The sequence below is a fragment of the Dasypus novemcinctus genome, chromosome X (genome assembly GCF_030445035.2).
Source record: "Dasypus novemcinctus isolate mDasNov1 chromosome X, mDasNov1.1.hap2, whole genome shotgun sequence".
Classification (NCBI taxonomy): domain Eukaryota; kingdom Metazoa; phylum Chordata; class Mammalia; order Cingulata; family Dasypodidae; genus Dasypus; species Dasypus novemcinctus.
The window spans coordinates 13057754-13070563 of record NC_080704.1 but is presented as its reverse complement, the minus strand read 5'-3'; the positions used below and the strand labels follow the sequence as shown (position 1 = coordinate 13070563).

General features: G+C 41.4%; 1 protein-coding gene and 1 pseudogene across 2 annotated transcripts in view; both read left to right on the top strand.

The window, feature by feature from the left end:
- Positions 1 to 12810, top strand: part of ARHGAP6 (Rho GTPase activating protein 6) — a 535211-nt gene that overhangs the window by 317920 nt on the left and 204481 nt on the right. The window lies entirely within an intron of this gene.
- LOC139438036 (ribosome production factor 1 pseudogene) lies at positions 867 to 2088 on the top strand (annotated as a pseudogene).

The window sequence follows — 12810 nt, the reverse complement described above, 5'->3', positions numbered from 1 at the left end:
TATTTATTTATTTAATTCCCACCCCCTCCCCCAGTTGTCTGTTCTCTGTGTCTATTTGCTGCGTCTTGTTTCTTTGTCCGCTTCTGTTATCGTCAGCGGCACGGGAAGTGTGGGCAGCGCCATTCCTGGGCAGGCTGCACTTTCTTTCGCGCTGGGCGGCTCTCCTTACGGGGCGCACTCCTTGCGCGTGGGGCTCCCTACGCGGGGGACACCCCTGCGTGGCAGGCACTCCTTGCGGGCATCAGCACTGCGCATGGCCAGCTCCACACGGGTCAAGGAGGCCCGGGGCTTGAACCGCGGACCTCCCATGTGGTAGACGGACGCCCTAACCACTGGGCCAAGTCCGTTTCCCTGTGTTTCTTTTTGTTGTGTCATCTTGCTGTGTCAGCTCTCTGTGTGAGCGGCGCCATTCCTGGGCAGGCTGCACTTTCTTTTGCTCTCCTTACGGGGCGCACTCCTTGCACGTGGGGCTCCCCTACACGGGGGACACCCCTGCGTGGCTGGGCACTCCTTGTGCGCATCAGCACTGCGCATGGGCCAACTCCACACGGGTCAAGGAGGCCCGGGGTTTGAACCGCGGACCTCCCATGTGGTAGACAGACGCCCTAACCGCTGGGCCAACTCTGCTTCCCTTGATGTTTTCTCCTTTGATGAAATGTTACCCCAGGTGCTAATATAATTTAAAGTATTGTTAATCATTGGGGAATGTTACCCATTCTGTGAAATATAGAATTCTTCTCAATCAAGATGAATTTATTTTTAAGAGGACAAATATCTATGATTTAATTTTAACTTTCTGCCAAACTTTGCATTAAACTGTTCATGGTCTTGGACGGTCTTTATTATGATAAAATAGAAGGAAATATCCTAAACTGATTTTTCCTAGTATAAAAAGGTAGTAGAGAGAAGCAGATGTGGCTCAACAGAGCATCCACCTACCATATAGGCGGTCCAAGTGTTTGATACCCAGGGCCTCCTGGCTCCTGTGGTGAGCTGGCCCACGCGCCGTGTTGCTGCACACAAGGAGTGCCAGCCCATGCAGGGATGCCCCTGTGTAAGGGTGCCCCTGCGCAAGGAGTGGCCCCTGCACAAGGAGAGTCACCCGGCATGAAACTGCAGCCTGCCCAGGGTGGTGCCACACACGGAGAGCTAATGCAGCAAGATGACGCAACAAAAAGAGACACAGATCCCCAATGCCGCCTCATGAGAATGCAAGTGGACACAGAAGAACACACAGCGAATGGACACAGATAACAGACAACGGCAGGAAGGGGGAGAGAAATAAATAAATAAATCTTTAAAAAAAAGCAATAGTGACTAAATTATAGGGGAATTTATACCCAAGACCATCGATAGCCAGTGAGTACTAATGAGACCATAGTAGGCCCTAATGGCAAAGAGTTTGTTCGTTCATGATGAAGCTCCAGATGAATTTGCTTCTTACTTCAACAGACTTCTCCCAAGATTCTCATCACATCAGAGAGCCCTTATGGGAGAACAGTACGGCTCTGTGAACAGCTCTCTACTGTTATACCAAACTCACATGTTTATCACAGAAGAGGACTGGCTCTGAAAAAATTTATTCCACAGTGCATCTCAAGAGATGTCACAAATCTGACCATTATTTAAAAAGATCATAAAACACCAAAGGGACTTATTTTGAGCCACTTGCCATGTTTGTGGAAAGAAATTAAGAGAAGAGGCAAGGACCCCACAGAGCGCATTCCTGAAATAATTCTGAATAATTTTACAACATGTCTGGGTCATTCCATTGGATGTATGTTTCCATCTCTGTTTCTCCATAATCCTCAATTCATCGTTAAAGCAGGTTGCCACATTCCACAATCAGCGGGATTATATCTTCTTCAGATTTCACAGATACATAGCTAAGAGTGAAAAGAAAGTAGGAATGCAGGAACTTGAACCACATTTTACCTTAAAATTAAGATCACTTCAGAAAGGAACCTTTGATTCTAAATATGGAGACTATGGAAGGGCCCATAAGCCCCAGGAGATGGATACAAGTAGAGAAAAATTCCATTTATAAAGTACTGAAGGAATAGTACTACATTTTGCTAGTGGACTGTCCTGAACTTGGTAAATTATTTCTGACTGAAGACCCTTTTCAAAATGGCATTTACTGAATTCATAAACCTTCTTCCCATCTGGACAAATCATAAGGTGTCATAAACTGCCACTGATTATTCCTAGCAAATATGAATAAAAGTCATTTTGGCAAGGGTTTAAAAAAAAGGCAGTAGAGTTACTAAATTATAAGGGAATTTACAGGAGAGCACTCACTCCTGGCTACCTGAGGAAAACAATTAAAATATAGTTAAGACATAGAGTTATCATACTACCAAGCAATTCCTCTCCTCAGTACACACCCCTGAGGGATGAAAGCATCTATTTGTGCAAAACCTGTACGTGAATATTCATCGTGGCATTATTCCTAATAGCCAGAAAGTGGGAACAACCCAAATGTCCATCAACAGATGAATGTATAAATAAAAGGTGGTCTATCCATATAATGGAATAGAATGCAGCCATAAAAAGGACTGCAATACTGATGCATGCTACAATGTGGACAAACTATGAAAACATGCTACGTGCAAGAGGCCAGTTGCAAAAGGCCACATATACTGAGTCAGTCCACTTACATGAAATGTCCAGAATTGGTAAATGTACATAGACAGAAAGTATGTTAGTGGTTGCCAAGGACCAGGGGAAGGGGGGGATGAGGAATGACAGCTAGTGGGCATGGGGTTGTAGTTTTGGAGGGGCTGACGAAAATATTCTGGATTAGATCATGGTGATGGTTGCACAATTCTGTGAATATACTAAAAATCGCTGACTTGTGCACTTTAAAATGGTGAATTGTATGGCATGTGAATTATATCCCAATTATAAAAGAAAATATAATTAAGACCCCAGGTTTGAGATAAAGCAGATCTGGTTAGGGTTTCTAACTCCTCTATTATCCATGCATCATGTATTTACCAAGAAACTCATGGGCTCCGAGTGCACTGCTGGTCATGACTTGTAAGGCACCCAAGATCATCGATGGGCTTTAAGTGACTTTGCAGCGCAGGGTGCAGTGCTCTCCGTCACACAGGCAGAAGAGGTGCAGCTAGCCACAGAGACCCCATCTCTGAAAAGTGCTCCCAACTTTGGAGAAAGAAAGGAGGGAAAAAAATCCTATTGCTGTTTGAATTCAATGGATAGAACTAGCAATCTGGTCCGCTGACACTCGCAAAGGAGAGTATTGGATGCTGGCTGCCTAAACAACATCTATCCTTCATTCAGCTTAAAAGAGAAAGCATTTCCCACCAACAGAATGGGGGAAACACCAGGAATCCTACAAATCACCCCGATGCTCTTGGATTTCATCCATCCCTATTGCTCTGGAAGCAATCAAGTCCATTGATGAACTGGTGGCTGTAAAGAATGATCCGCTGGGTATCTGTCTGTCATTTGAAGTTAATTATTAAAGGTAACTGAAAGAAAATGACTTCCAAATGCAGTGCAGTTTGGGGCTGTTCATAAGCACAACACCAATGTAATGAAAACCCACAGCAGAGTACTTGGATATTGCAGGAGGGAGTGTTCTGGCATTTTGATTTGACCTGAATATCATGCTACTGGTGGGGAACATGACTGAGATGAAATTCCCCAGCAACAAAAGTTTGAAAATGAGTCGGTAAGAGACGGAGGCCTATCTAGTACTGTGTGTGTAGACAGCACAGCAACAAAGATGTAAAGGGGAGACTTGAAAATGTAGGGCATGTACAATAATGTTCTAACCTCGCTTTACCCCTGTGGCATCATTTTACTCATTTCTGGGTCAGAGTAATGTGGTAAATATTACTTAATTATGTGATAAATTCTCAATTTGCTTTGGCATAATTTAAGTATCTAGTGCTTAGATAGGCATGAATCTTCTAGAAAATGTTGTTAGGCATTAAAAGGTACATAAACTACATTAACGTATACTATATAATTTACAATGTTAAGTCACATAGATCACTGCAGTCTTTTATAGTAGTGTGGGAAGATTCTTTAATGTCCCCCCCATGCATAAGAAAGTACTTTTTAAAAAAAAAAAGAGAAAGAAATATTAACAGCGATCAAAAGATTTAAGAAATAAAAGCACATTGATACACTATGGTGATATTTTGTCACCAAACAGCAAAACTGTGTTTTTATCAGCTCGAGGTCAAAATCCTTCAAATTAGGTCAGGGTCATCATATACGGGTCATCATATACCTTGGTGAAAGCAGTCGAGCAAATAGCCACTTCGCCAAACTAGAATTTCCACTGTTGACTAATTATTCCTCGTTCTTTAACCTGAACCCCCTGGAGAAAAAGGAGAAAGTTACCCAAGCATCAAACAGTCAGAGAGCACCTGCTCCATGCCTTGTACCTAAGGTGTTGTGGGGGACATGGTAAAACAGAGGGCATCACTCCATTCGACACAGGGGATGGATGAGTCCATAGGAAAATACTCGATGTCTTTGAGACTGGATCAGCATTAACAAAACTCTAAAGTTTGGGCTGGATCTTTATTACTTAATTAGCATAAATCCATTTTATCTTTGATTTATGCTAATTAATTTATCCAGTACCTGCTATACTCTTGAGCCACCAGTGACTCTCTCGTCCCCCATTTTCAAGGGGGAAAGCATCTCCTTCCGCCTTTATGAACCTCTCCCTCCTCTTCCTATTGCTCACTGAAACTTGGCAAAGAGAAATCATCACAGTGGTTGGGACCCTCAAAGGTCACATATTTGGCTTCTCACCCAAAGCAGGAGTTCTTTTCACAGCATTCTGGATGGATAATCAAATGGCTGTCTGGATGAACCTTTGGGTGATATGAGTCCTCTTCCCCCTAAGTCACTTATCCTTGGGTGAATGTTTTCTTCAGAAAAGGTCTCCTTGGGAGAGACCTTAGGCCTACTCCCTGGAATTCCCATTCAGTCATTTTAACTCTGCTCTTGAAAGATAGGCCAGATCTATTACTGCATCCCCCTGACAGCTATTTGAATATTTTAAGTCAGTTTTTCTGTTACCTCCACAGTCCCCACACCTACAGACTAAGCAACACCATGTCCTTTTGTGAACTTCAAAGGTTTGTCAAATGGCAGTGTCCCCAGAACCTTTCTCTCCCCATCCACGCTGTCTTCCTTAGGGCTTGCTGGGTGCATTCATGTCTTTCAAGGGCGTGGCCCCCAGAACAAAGCTTAGTCCTGCACGTGTTCTGTTCATGTAGCCCAAGTTCTGTTCATGTAGCCCAAATTTCCATTACCTATTCTAGCAGCTTTGTCAGATTTTGGGGTCGTTTGAGCTTAGTGGACAATGCAAGAAATCTAACTCTTCTTTTTCACAAAAATTAAACTCAAGTCGCCTCAGCATGCCCGATTATTTTGTTACAGTTTAAATGCCAATTTATCTCAAATTTCTTGAAGCTTTTTGTTTTAGTTGGATTCAAACCTTTTGATCAAATAACGTTATTATATAGAAATTAAAACTATATTTGAAAGTCCTAGTTCTTCTGTCATATTATCTATTCTTCCATATTTGATATGGAATATTTGAATATTTCGTAAGCACAACCTATGCCTTTATGTAAGTCATTGATGAAGATGTTGTGCCTGGTGGGACCCAGTGCATACCATTGTGGATTCACTGTCTTGGTTAATTAGTGCCTGACATCTGTAGTTCTTCCATCCATCTGAATTATTTTGGCTTACTTTTGCTGTCTGGTGCACAAAGGTGCCAGAAAACTTTGTCCAGTGCCACACTGAAATCTATCATTCATTTAATGGGGTCAGACTCCATGGTAATGGAGAAAGGGCATAGATGGACTGTGGGGAAAATATATTGATGCTTATGAACTAAGGGGCATCCTTTTATACAGAAGAACTATATACGTGAGTCTGTTTTCCTTTTTTAGTTTACTCTGTCATGGTCACGTTCCCTCTGTAACTAAAATTTATAATGTAGTCATCCTCCTTTCTTAACAACTGGTAATAGTGCTGGTGGTGCTGGTGCAGTGAACATTTAATGGGCTCTTTTCATGTTCCTGGCACTGTCCTAAGTGCTTTGTAATTATTATCTCATTTTATCATCACAGCAAACTCATGGGGTAAGTGGTGCAACCTGGCCCAAGTCAATTTGGACTGTCACGACTGTTAGATTTTCTTTGGTAGATAATGAAACCAGTGAAGAAGTGCAAGCTGATAAAGGTTGACTACCACGCCACAATGTAGCAACCAGTTTGCTGGAAGACCAAATTCTGCCGAATATATAACCATTCATTAGCCAGCAGACATCAAAAATCCAACCTGTTTTCTTAGCTTTAGGATGACCCATGTCTGTGCCCTTTCAAGTATTCTCACCATCTCTTTGCATAAAAGGTTTGTTTGATGCAGTCACAAAAGATTGTTGGCTTGCTAGAAATCCTGGGCAATGACCTTTCTAGAATATGGCTGCACCCACTTTATGGGCACCCCTTCTCCAATAATGATGTCAAAGAGAGTGGCCAGAAAGTGCTGAGAGGAGGCAAAACAATTAGGGAAAGGGGAATTGAAACAAGGAGGAGTGAGGGGGTCAGGCAAAAATTCATTTGGGCTATTTGCCACAGAGTCAAACTCCTTATCCTAAACTGGATTTGCTTAACTACCAAGAAATGAGTGTGGGGCACTTAACCCAGATTGACATATCTGCCACAGCATAAGCATTACTGTGCAACTGAGATAGTTGCCCCTGAGCAAACAAGGTCACCACAGCAAATATCTGAACGCTAAAGACTGCTAAGCACTGGTCAAGACTGGTACATTCTCTGAAAGGAAGGAGTTTAGTACACAGGGTGACTTGAAAATAGAACTTTTTTTTTGCCTTTTTAACCTAATTTGAATGGGAAAATTATTTGTTGCCTTCTTTCCAAACGTCTATCAGAAAACCCTTTTGTCTAGAGGTCACCTCCATTCGTTAATCATACTGAACAACTTTCAAGGAGCTGCAGCTTCTCTGCAGGGTGGTTTTATGTTGACACTTCCACGATAGTGCAAAGGATGATGCTTTTCACAATGATGCAGATGTACATGATTGCAACTTATGTTCAGTTTGGGAAACATCTTAATTAGTGAGGCAGTAATTTCAAATAAGCTACTTACAGATAGATGTGGTACTAACGTTCAGACTGAATAACATTTGAAGGCCTTTTCAAAGATCAATTGACATCCATATAGCATGAAAAATATATATATATACACATATATATACATACACATGTATATGTAGTATATGTATATATACACACATAGATATATGTTCATCTTATGTGTCGATTAAAAGATCATTTTCAGGGAAGGAAATGTGGCTCAATCCATTGGGCTACCATAGGGGAGGCCCTGGGTTCGCGTCCCAGGGCCTCCTTGTGAAGGCAGGCTTGCCTGCAAGCACTGCGGAGAGCTCACAGCCTGAGCCTATGGATAGCTGGCATAGCAAGATGATGCAGCAAAGGGAGACAAGCAGACACAGAAGAGTGCGCAGCAAATGAACACAGAGAGCAGACAGCAAGCAAGCGGCAAGGTTGGGGGGGGGGCAGGGAATAAATAAATTAAAAAAATAGATCTTTAAAAAAATCATTTTCAGGCATTAATCTTTAAGAAATCAATCCACTTCCATTCATACTTAATTTCAGATTCCTTTGGGTGCTAGAATTTTTATCCTTGGTGACAATTAAGTCAGAAAGGTATCTAACACCAAAGCCAAAGTATCATTATTGACTGTGTAATGGAGATGGGAGGGGAGATTGTTCAGATGGCCCAAAGTCTCTGTTCTGGCCCCTTCTTTGGAGGACAAATCACTACATTGAGCTTGACCCTCATCTCAGCTCTCACCATTTGATCAACTGACCTAAGAACTCATTGCTCTTTAATGCACTACTCTGGTCTCCAGGGTTTTCAATGTTGTCTTTAATTAAATAAGGCCTTGGCCTCCTTCTGATGAATATACAGAAGGTATACCAGAAGTATCTGCTTCAGTGTCCCCATTGCTTCGTTTAGATGTGTGTTTCTAAGGTTCTAGGCAGTAAATATCCTTTATCCCCTAACACATTACAAATTCTAATGTAATCATCTGGCATCTCCTCTGTTACATTGTTAGCTATCTATATATGAATATGTATGTGTGTATAAAACCATTTGAATTCGTAATTCTTCAACTTGTGCAGAACTATTTCTTTGTCATTGAGCGCAGTATCTTTGGCACACATAAATTCCATTTATTCAAGAGGACTGTTATGTAATAGTAAGTTGATTTGAAGTCAGATGATTTGAACATGGCATTACTGTGGTCCCAAGTCTAATTTGGTTACAAGTCATTCACTTCCTGTCCCATGGCTGAACATACCCAAGCTTTGGCCAGTTGTCCTACGGTTGTCTTTTTGGTCTCAGGAAGGCCACTTAAGAATGTGGATGAATGAGCACAAATAATTCCCCGCCATAAGATAATGACATTTAAGTGCACAGCTTGAGCTTGGATTATTGTTCAGCTTTCCCCCAAGAAAAGACAATTCATTTCAGTATGGATGAAAATTTATATTTGCATGGAACACCGTATGGTGGAGTATGTATGTTTGTGTATATGTGTGTGCCAGGAAGGGGCAGATCTGTTCCCTTATTAATCATGAGAGTAACATATTTCCATCACTTCCCACAGAGCAGGTCATGTGCTGAGTGTTGGACCTGTCTTAAGTCTATCTGCACAAGGTTTACCATAATGATTACCCAAGCATTTCCAAAAGGGAGAAGTGAGGAATGATTGGTAAATGCCTAAGGGTCTCCAAACATATGGTCTAAAACCAGTTTGTCAGTCGGTTGTTTGGGATTCAGCAGGAATTTTCCCACAGAAAGGATGTTCTAACTGGCAGGCTCCCAGGACCGCCCACAAGTCCATTTAACCATAACAGAGCTGACGAGCACTGTCAGGGCTAGGGTTAGGTTCCAAGTGGGAAGTCAGCCTAGTATTAATAGCACAGTTCCAGCTGCACTGTGGGTCCAACAAACTTCTGATGGACTGGCCTGGGAACCGAAGCCTCTTTGTAACATTTATGGGAAATGGATTCCTTGGTGAGAGTGGTACGAAGGGAGTACTGCAGTGACACAAGAAACATGGATTCCCACTTCCCCTTTCTACTCTAATCACTACCAACTCTGAACCTTTGCCATCCAGCAGGAAGAGATCAAAGGGAATCCTAGGGGAATCCTTCTCCCACCTGGAAATCTGGAGAGAGCCTTCCCTGTTCCTGGTGTGGCTCTCTTGGGCGGTCTGTTCCCATGTACAGGATATTTGTAAGTTGGGTGTTTCTAGGTCATCTGTATTTAATTATTCGATATGAATGTTTATTTTAATATAGTAGCATATTATCTAGGCAAGAATATATTAGAGTTTAAGGTTTATTTTTATTTTTAAAATTGTTTTATTCATTTTGACTAATTTCAGCCCTAATTATGTCTTGTTATTGTTTAATGGGTTAAAGCCATTATCTTCGAGGAAGTTGAAAAGGTGTGCATGGTTCCAATAGAAAATTCCATTTTCTGGTTACAGGAGGAAGTGGGAGAAGTGGGTGGTGTATTGTGTGTGTTATTTGAACATGACCCGAAGGTGTGTTTCTCACATCAAGGCATTCATTAAAAAATTAAAAATTTGTGTTTTGACTAAAGGGAGGGCTTTTCCACTAGTGTATTTGGAAATATTTCATACCCTTTTTTTTTGTCAAAAGTAATAGAATTAGATTTTTTCTCCCTGGGAACTCTTTGAATATATACCATTTTAAAAGGATTTTTATAAACTAGATGGGAACTCCCAAATTCCTTTCTGCTAATCTGAAGTAAATGTCTTTGTAATGTAAACGCTAACTTTAAGCTATGTTATGGATTCCATATGACTCAAAGAGGAACATAATTTGTCTAGTAACTTTATTGTCTTCTGTTGTTCCTGATTCACAAGTTGTGAAATTCTTCTTGTTTTGGGCAGTAGAAAGGTGGGAACTTGTAAACGAATACCAAATTTAAGGTGTAAATAAATGAAAATCTATATAAAACCCTGCTGGATTCTTAGGAAGTCTCTTGATATTTCTCCACCACACTTCTATAGGATTCTAATTTGGGATGTAATCATAAATACAAAAGGAAGATTTCAGCACCAAATTATATTCATCTTTTAAATATTGGACTCCCTCAGTCCCTTCCAAATATTGGAAAACTCTCTGGAGTTCAAACTGCTAAGAAATGGGAAACTTTTCTTACAGAAGTCTTTTTAAAGAATAATTTTAAGGTTATGAGTATGTAATCATAAAATGAACAATTCACAATACTTAATAAGCCTCTAAACCTCAGTCTAGTTTCTATTTAAAAGATCTTGTTATTTCACCAAGTCCCATTATTACATATTTGGGGAAGCAAAATTCTGCATACAGGATTTTCATATTGGAAGGTCTATTTGGAATCATTCTAACCCAACCTCTTTATGCTGTAAGAAAGGGACCTGAAGCCCAGGGGGACTAAGTGACTTGAGCAAGGCTACAGCTAGTAAGGGCAGAGCTAGGGTGGGTGATAGCAACAGATAAGCAACAGAGAGAGTGTCCATCACGTCTCTTGTGTTCCAAATTCTGGGTTTATTACATACACCATTTCATTTCGCCCTCACAGCAATCTTGTAAGACATGGCTTTATAAAATGGGAAAACTGAAGCTTGGAAGGTTCTCTAACTTCTCAGACTCTACAGGCATTAAGAGACAGAGCAAGGGGGAAATGGAAAGGACAAATGAGTTTATATGGCTATGAGTCTCCAAAAAGAGCCGGGAGGTTATCAGAGGGGTTGCCCTTATGCACACGTGAGCAGAGTCCCAGAGACAGATAAAGTAGATACAACCCCAGGTATTGGTTCTTCTGAGGGCTACAGAGACCCACGGGTTCTATGGTCATGGCAGGTGGAGTTCAGTGCCACGTCAGTTGGTCCTACTTTGGAGTTTGTGTTTCTGTGTGATGGAGCTGGATTCAGATGTGATCTTTGTCCACAAGTCTCTCCTGTTACTTTAACCAGAACTGTAGTTGGTGCTGTGGTTTAATGTATACCCAGGGGACCTGAATCTGTGGACTGACCATGTGATAGCCAGGCCCTGAGTCTCAACTGACTTGTAACTCCTACACTCTAGTTTGTTGGACTTACCCCACTCAGCTAACATGGAGGTGAAGAAAATCAACCACCACACCAGGGAGCCAAGAGTGCCTACAACTGAAAGCATAATTGCAACCAGCATCCATGTGAAATCTAAGCCCCCTCTTGATATAGATGTGGAGTGGACACAACCATTCTAAGGTCCACAGGATGGAGGAATAGAGTATGGATTAGAGTGGACTTACTGATATTCTATTCATGAACTATTGTGATTAGTAATCAAAGAAAATGTGGCATTGGGGTGGAGAAAGTGGCCATGGTGCCTGCTGGGGATAGGGAGTGGGAGGAAGAGATGTGATGTGGGGGTGTTTTCGAGACTTGGAGTTGTCCTGGGTGGTGCTGCAGGGACAGGTACTGGACACTGTATGTCCTCCCATTGCCCACTGGGTGGACTGTGGGAGAGTGTGGACTATGGTGTGGACCATTGACCATGAGGTGCAGCGGTGCTCAGAGATGTATTCACCATATGCAATGAATGTCTCACGATGATGGAGGAGGTTGTTGTTATGGGGGGAGGAGTGGGGTGAGGGGGGTGGGGGGTAAATGGGGACCTCATATTTTTTTAATGTAACATTAAAAAAATAAATAAAGACAAAAGAAAAAAGAAAAAAAAAGAGGCAGAGCAAGAATTCAGATGTACAGCCCCAGATTCTGAAGACCTGGTGTCTCCTGGCTTGGGGTGTTTTTCCTTGTCCAGGCTGACACCTAGCCTCAATATAGCTGTAATACAAGCAACATCCCTTCTTTATACATGATAATTTCTAGTATTTCAAGAACTTCTCCCTCTAAGCAACCACTGTGTTTACTGTATTTGATAGGTAGTGCTCTGGGGAATGGCATCTCTTTCATTCCCTTAGTTTTTCTAACAAAAACAATTGATCTCTTCCTAGTATATTAAAATATATTTTTCAAATTCTCTTCAACTAATGCTTCCTTTTTGTCTTTGGAAAATACAATCTCTGCAATGTCTACCTCCTTCATTTAGATCAAAGGAGAGTATATTCCTTTTCTCTTGTTCATGGATGTACTCAATATTTATTGATAGAATATGTACTACGTGCAGGCACTCTTCTAGATTTTGGGAATACAGCTTTGAGCAAAACAGATACAAAACCATGCCCTGGTGGTACTTAACATTCTGTTATGTCAGGGATAGCCAACAAGTAGATATAAAATTTAAAGTAAGGGTGATGGTGACAAGCATGTTAGAGTCATGAAAAAGAAAAAGAAATTAAAAGAAAAAAAAACAGCAGGGAAGGGAGATGCCAGGAAAATGGGGTTGAGGTTACTAAGGAAGATCTCACCAAGAGGGGGAAATTGGGGAGTGCTTTATCACACTATCAGTTCAGTGGGTGTCCTTTTTTTCATCAAATTCTTTCCCAAATGCATGTATTACTTCAAATCACCACCAGCGGTAAAATGCTTATCCAAGCTCATCTCCATCCTCATGATGCACCTTCCCATCCACCTTTGAGGAAAGAGTTGTCCCTTTTGTGCAAAAAAAACAAAAAAAAAAAAACAAGAATAAGATGATTTGTCCATGGTTCTCTGGCTGCCCAGCCTCC